We start from the raw sequence: 8092 nt of genomic DNA on the forward strand, positions 1-8092 counted from the left end.
TTTTTCTGGGCCAAGTGGTTGTGGATTTACAATCAATTCCCAAATTTATAATTTTCTTCCGTTTGAGCTTTCATATTTATTTATTCATCAGGATTTTGCATTAGGTAGTCCTATTACTAGGGCTGGTAATTGCGCAATCTTACGTTCGTACGAAGGCGCAATCAAAATTGTGTTGTCTTAAGCGGTGAATTGCTTCAATACTTGCGAGAATGCGTGGATGCGAGACGGAAAAATAGCCCCTGCTCTAATTACAAACTCGCAATTTCAACAAAATTTTCAGTGCTAACCTGCGGGTTAACGTGTACTGTGTAAAACGGACAACATAGTGCTAAAACTTCAATTAGAGAAAGAATTATCTAATTCTTGGAGCTATAAAAAATGGGCTATGATGATGATTTTTCAATATTGCGTCGAAATATGTCGGAAAGCGAATTTGTATATTACTCCAATTCAGAATGTTTCCTATTCTCACTTTCTGGTCAATTATTGTGAGCCCAGCGATGCTGCCGTCTTTCAGGCAATTGGAACGTTTGCAGAATGCCCCGAGGCTGATGCGTTCTGCGTGGGTATTTACTATTTAAATATTCCAAAGATTTTCTCGCAGAATATTTTTCGCAGTGAAACTCGTTTCCTGTTTCGAGTTTACTCAAATTTGCAGACAATTGTTTGAAGGCTTGGCACTTGCAAATTTTTTTATGAATGTCCGGCTTCTCTCTGCGGTCGCTAAAATTTCAATAATGCCTTCTGGAAATTTTAGCAATTGTAAGCAGCATAGCTGTGTTGGTAAATTACTTACGAATGACTCAAAAACCTGGCATTTTTATTTTATTATGACCTGTGACCCTCCTTTTGTTCAAACTTTGTATCCTATAAGATTGGTGTCAATCATTGTGTGATTTTAAATGTAGATGGTCAATTAGGTGTTAAAAATTTATTCGTCTAGCAGCGACAACTTTGCATGTGTTTTGTGTATGAAAATTTTCTGGGACAATCAGTCTAGCTCAATGTTAATGTTATTTGTTGTATGTGCCATATCTAAGATAGTATGGAATTTTATTGTAACGTGTGACCGATTACTTTAGATTTAACTCGTAATATTTGCTCAAACAACAATTTCAATGAGATGTAGTTACACATTCTTCCGATCCATGAGTGTTCTTACCGAATTATTTACTATTTTTTTATCGATTAAAAGTTTATTCTTGCGTTACTTCAGGTTTTGCTATGTGCCTGAGAAAAGTCAAGAAATTTGATGTTGTCAAGTAAATCCTAGCTCGCTTGTCGAAGAATTTGGCAGTGGCTGGTATTTGTAGTAAATATGCCAACAACTGAGGTATGAATTGGAAAATTTGCTAACGGCGAGGAAGATAATTGCGGTGGGTTGTCTATTTTTTATGGAATATCATAAATCAAAATCCACCAGCATCAGAATCCGATAGCCACGTAGTAATAATGCGTAGGAATACTTATGGTGTGGAATGAGGAGTTTCGATGCTGAAGACGTAGTTATGACTAGCTATGAACTTGTGGCCTTGCATAAACACTAACGTGTTTTGTGTTGTTGGTTTTTTGATCTGATATTTGTAAGGAAATGAAAATTGCGGCTATCATGTGAATGCATATTGTATTAGCTTTTAATACGAGATGAATGAGTGGTAAACGGTGTTGCTACTCACCAGTAGCATCTAGGACAAAATGTATTGTTATTTCGGGTTAAATTTGAATCGAGCAATGCAATTCAAAGGCAGGGTTTTCCTGATTATTTGTCTCACCGTATCAGTTAACTAGCCCAGTAAGTAATACCATCAGTACAGTAGAGTGCTGTTTCTAATTAATCGTTCACTGAATTAACCGATTACAATTCTAAGGGTCGTTCAATAAGTTCATAGAATCTCCAAGAAATTACTATCTTAGTATCAAAAATTAATGTTGACTAGAAAATAGCACTAGTGACTAGTCAGCTGTTGAAGTTTCAGCTGTGTCTATCCCATACTTCTGTTTGTAGTGAACAACTTTCATTTGTTTATAAAAATGGATAAAATTGAGTTTTGTGCCGTGATCAGACACTTGTTTTTGAAAGGGTTAATGCCGAAAGATATCAAAGCTAAGTTGAATGAAGCTTATGGATCTGCTCCTGTGTTTGAAAATATTTACAATTGAGTAAATAAGTTAAAACTTTGCCGTACATCCAAAAAAATGAACATTGTTCCGGACGCTCTGTGGAAGTGTCTACCCCCCAAAATGGTTGACAAGATCCACGATATGACTTTAAGTGCTAGAAGAATCATAGTGAGCGATATAGGTAAGACCACAGGCATATCGCAATGCACAATTCCTTTAATTTTTCTCGAAAATTTGGGTGTGAAAAAATATCGGCAAAATCGCTGCCGCGTTTTCTCACATTTGAGAATAAACGTAATCGTGTGGTCAACTCTAAGGCTGTTTTAGCTGTTTTCATTCGCAAGCCTGAGGATCTTCCGCATAAATTCATAACTTTTGATGGAATATGGATTCATCACTACACTACAGGGACAAAATAACTGCTAAAACAATGGAATTTTGAAAATGAAGCCCCAAAACAGGCGAAGATGTTGAAACCAGTTGTTGCCGGTCAAGTCATGGCAACGATATTTTGGCATTTATGCAGAATTATCTTCATCGATTGATTTGAAAAGGGCAAAACGATAACAGGAGAGTATTATGAATCGTTATTGGACTGGTTGATGTTCGAAATAAAAAAAATCGCTCTCGTTTAAAGCAGAAAACTTTCTTCCTTCAACAAGACAATGCACGGTTGCACACCTGTTGAGAGTCAATAGCCAAAATTATAGAATTTAAGTTTCAATTACATTTTACCAAATCCACCGTTTTTACCAGATTTGGCCTGCGATAACTATTCATAATTTCAAAAGCTGAAGAAATGGCTTTGCGGACAAAGGTAGTTTATGGAAGAGGTCATCGCCTAAACCAATGCCTATTTTGAGTAGATCCCGAAATTCTTCTTTTTGGAAGGCTTAAAATGCTTGGAAAAATGCTTACAAATTTTATACGGCTGAAAGAAGATTATAATGAAAAATAAAAAAAATTCACCCAATATAATTTGTTTTTATACCTTTTTCTAAAGACTTATTGAACGACCCTCATATAATTGGTTCTTCTGTAATTTCCTTGCCCAATCTCTCACTTCTCTACTTCTTACCTACCTCTATTCTCCAAAGATACAGCGAAAGTATGACATAGAAACCAAGGTAAAAAAGGACAGAGAGCGATCAATGATCAAGGATTATACATGCTTATCGGCTATGCCATTTCCCAGCGTTATTTATGTAAGATTTTAATAATGGTGACTTGAGTGTTATTTCCGTATTTCTTGCTATCTCTAAGATTCTTTAATCAAGGGTATTTCTTTCTAAAATTCAGTATTAGATATGGAAGCACTTATAGCCATGTGGACTCACGTCCTAAGCTACTAGATGCATCTGGCCGCAACATAAAATGCGTGCAGTTGTATTTCCTTGGTGAAAAAATATGGGTAATCAAAGGTGGACCAAGTAAATGCACTGCTCATGTTAACAGCTTAGTGTGTTGAAGTTTTGGCTGGAAATTCCTCTCGGGCATCCTTGGTTTAAGAATAAGTGATTTTTAAAAACAACATATTACTTAGACACTGTATTTTTACCCATACCTTTGAAATTACGGGCGATCTTTCAAACTTTTATTCCGAAGCCATTTACTACGAGGTTATAGTGCACATAGACGTGTAAAGATTATTCTCATTATTTTATGTATCTTTTATCTCTCATTATTTTCTATAGACTAATGATGACCCGATATGCATGATGGAACTTATTTATTTTTAGTATAAACATTGATATAAGTTATGAAGTATTCAGTGTTGGGACGCCGTGAACTTTGAAGAATTTTGAAGAAAATTGAAGAAACTTTTCCATCGTTGTTATGAAATTTTCCCCTGTATTTTTACGTGACAATAGCTTTCCAAATGAGAATGTTTTTTTTATTTTAATGTTTTAACGTAAGAGAAGGAACAATCAAGCCTTACAATAAATCAAAAGTATCCGATGTTTTTATTGGATATATCATGACTATTGAGAGGTATATTCTGTGATGCTTATCAATTTTGTGGATTTTTTGCCTGAAAATTTGTATTCAGTATTGTCCCGAAAGGCATAAATTTGTAAATGTACATTAGCTTGCAATCTATCAAAACAAGGTTACCTGTTTCATTGGAATTGAAAGGTAATTAACTGTTGCTACTTTTCAATTGTAATTCTCAATTTATCGTCCTCTTCAATGCGTGATTCTATTTTACTTCAATGCAAATATGTATTTTAAGATTATTGTAGCCATAATAACCACGCACTTGATAGTTTTGCATAATAAATATGTATGTTGGTGAAAGTTTCTGTTTTATTTTTATATATGTATTATCTAAGTTAATGATGATGTAAAAGGAGGTAATTGATCATCAGGTAACTCCCAGGTGTGATTCATAAAACTTCAATTGATGTTCAAATTGTTTTTGAGATCGTTGTCGTATATATTATGTCATTTTTGTCCGTAATGAACTGAATAAAAGAGGCCTTGCTGAAAGTAGAGAAATTTATGTGTATACAATTGTATTAGCTACGTCCAGTAATTTTGTATAACTATCTACTATCAGTTTACTCTCATTAGCATTAGCTTGCTGTTGCTACATTTTTTTTGGTAAATTCAATTATTGGTGTTGTTGAGTTGATTTCTTAAATTAAATGTTTTGGGAAGGTAATTCGAGGAAGATTACCAAAAATGAATATAATTTAAAATTGTGCACTTTTTCTTATTTTACTATTATTTATCTACTTTTACAGCTTAATTACCAAATGTATAATTCACAATCATATAAAATACTATTTTAAGTTAAGTCGTGGGTATTTGAAAATGTGGTAAAAACATATTCTGACAAATTTATTGCATTTGAAGCAGGTTTAAAAGCCCAATCTCCTCTAATTAAGATTGTTTCCTCTTTCATTAGTGGTAGTTTCTTAATTTTTACGTATGCCCTGTTAAAAAAATAAACCGAGTCGATTCACTCAGTAATTAGTTAATGATCGTGCATTTTTACAGTGTCTCCTTTTCATTTGTCTGCATCATTATATCACCAATTTAAAATTTAAGCCCACCATCTTGAAGGGGGAGCCTGGATAAGGAGGCCTTGATTGGGCTGCCTGTCTCCATCCCTCGCTTTCATTATTACGATTTCCCGTGCCGGTTCCATGAAGGTTGCAAATGAGCGGGAGACTCGTGGACGTTATTTCGGCAGCATTACGCTCCTCTTATTCCTCGGACCTTCTGCGAATGGAAACAAGGGCTGATTTCATTGTAACACAATCATCAATCTCATTTCAAGTAAATAGACGTGAGAAAAAGGGAAGCTAAGGAAATCTCAGAGATGCTGACTCACCTTGCCTTCTGCTGTACCCCTGATTATGAAATTAAGAGTCATTGTGTCGATCTCAATGCTTGAATAACGACTTCAGTTTTGCTCTTTTAAATTTTCGATTCTTCCTCCCAGTTATTCCCTCTTCCGTTTTCACTCGTTATCTTGCGCCGGCTCATTTCCTATCCGTCTGCCATTCTCCCTTTCTCGTCTTTCAGAGTTAGAGTCGGCTGTCGTATCATCGGAATATCCAGAAGATTTTATTCTCCGCTCACCCCTTCAGGAAAGTCCTGGGAAATATTTTTGTTCCCCTTTTCTGGGGCTTCCCTCCAAATTAAGCGTATATCAATATGCAAATCCGTCATTCCTCACTTGTCCCCTTCGCTCATTAATCAACTCGACTACTCAGGGTTTCCCTCCACTGTCCTCTTGCTGCACAATAAACGACTTCTTTTCCGCCCAACTTTAACCCAAGTTCTGAACTTCACCCCTTATTCGGATTAACGGCTGTTCTCACTTCCGTATATCAGGACTTTTTTATCCTCTACATCTTTAAATTCTGTGATGTCATAGTTATCTGATTTACACTGCGTCTAATCAAAGAAAACCTTATTACTTAACTATCTCATTGATTCAATAGGAAGATTTGTTGGGGTAGGTTAGGCCAGAGCTTACCCCGGACTAAGACACGGGAGTGTGAGTTTTCACTCATTCAGAGTATTGAGGCCAATTCTTTTCTCTAAGTCACCTTGCAACGCGAAGTTTTAATGCATGATATGTGGCATGAGGTGGTGGAAGTTCTTAGAATTGATTTAATTAGACATGGTAATATTTTCCAATATATGTATTTCATTCGAAGATATTTATTTGGGCTGTTCCATGGCTTCACTGGTATTTGAACTTCGGTGCAGTACCTACCCACTGTGCTACACCCTTCCTCCGTGTTAAATACAAGGGGTGTGGAATTCATGGCTTTCGTTTAAGGTTATGTTACGCAATGATATTATTCGTGGGAGACCTCGGCGTATTGGCTGCCACCAATAGACTTTTGCTTTAGGTTGCAGCCGAGCAAGTATGGATGGTAAGAATTTTTTTCAAGTTTCAATATGCCCTATGAAAATATTTCCGAATGGTGCTTTACAACTCTTGTTCTCAATTCTATCTGATTGTGCCGCTGTTTTTTTTTGCTGAAAAGAGTCATTCTCCAGGTAATTATTCCACAAATTTTGGCAACTAGAAAATCTCGCCCCTATTCCCTACTATTTCAATCCTAGAGTTCATATCCTGAAGTTTGAATTCCATACACTGAACTAAATGTAACAGTTACATGCTCTGGACCAGTCTGACTTGAGCTCTACTCTCTCCCGTGTAAATCATTCCTCGCGTAGAAGTACTGAAAGAATAAAAATTTCTACTTATTAATTTAATTAATTAATGTAATTTTGTTTTATTTCAAAATGGTTTTATGTATAATGATTTCGTTTTATTTCTACTTAGCCATACGTATATTTAAAAAATTAGGAATGTGGACATGGTTTTTACCGCTCAGTTTGAGGCCACTTTCACTCCCATACTCCCATATCCACGCACCGTTTATGCATGTACTTTTAAGTATTCCGTCCAAATCCTGCTAAAGCCTTTCGCGATTGTGAGTCACCCTTTCCGTATCCTTTCGCAGACATTTCATGTCAATACCCTAAGAAGGTAGTTTTATGTCCCATGTGCTGCTAAATCTTCCCCTTCAGCTCCCTTTTATACTTCACGCCAGCCGAAATTTTTCACGCGGGATTATCGTTTGGTTCCTGACCACGTTGGATTCCCTTTTTTTGCGACACTTTTTTCCATGCCGTTTTACGGTTCTGGAGAAGCCGATAACTTATTAGATTTCCGCGCCTTCATTCGAAATTCAAATGGGGGAAGATGTGATGTGTCATCTTTTCAGGAATTCTACAGGTTGATGTTACGGAGGCGATTCAATTGAAAATCCCCGTGAGTGCAAAGGAATTCAAAATCCAAACCAAGGTAGGAGGAGCAGGCGATGGGAGATTTTTCACGTTTTCTGCAGTAACGAACAATGTAAAAAAAATAGCCGTGGGTAATTACGTTCCGGGATTTCGGCGTAAGCTCCAGCCTTGTGTACACTTAATGGTGGAATTCAGATATTTCAACGCCGTCTTAATTTTTTTGTGCAAGTATGGCTTAGGTATGCCGATTTATTTCCTGCTTTGGGACAAAAAATCCTTTTTGTTTTGAGGAGTGTAATTTTTACACGTCAATTTTTTAAATTCAGAAATCTAATCTTTTTTCGAATCGTCTTTTTCGAGGAAATCGACGGATAGCAGCTTACCACCTTCAATTCTTTGATTTTTTTAAGAATAAAAGAAACTAGGAAAGATATTACCCTTATCTTGCCTAATAAAAAGAGGCAGACGGGTTTATTTGCGTTTACGTTCCAATAAATCCAAAGGTATCATTTCACATTGGATATGAAATTGTATTTATTCATAAAAAAGTAACATGTTGATAATTCGCTATCTCAGGCGTGACTTCATGGAATCGACTTGACATGATAAAATGTGAAAATCTCTAACTCTACGCAAATGTAATATTATACGACGTAGGTCATGACTTTGCCACCATATTGTGCCACCTTGG

Source organism: Ischnura elegans, chromosome 4, assembly GCF_921293095.1.
Source record: "Ischnura elegans chromosome 4, ioIscEleg1.1, whole genome shotgun sequence".
Classification (NCBI taxonomy): domain Eukaryota; kingdom Metazoa; phylum Arthropoda; class Insecta; order Odonata; family Coenagrionidae; genus Ischnura; species Ischnura elegans.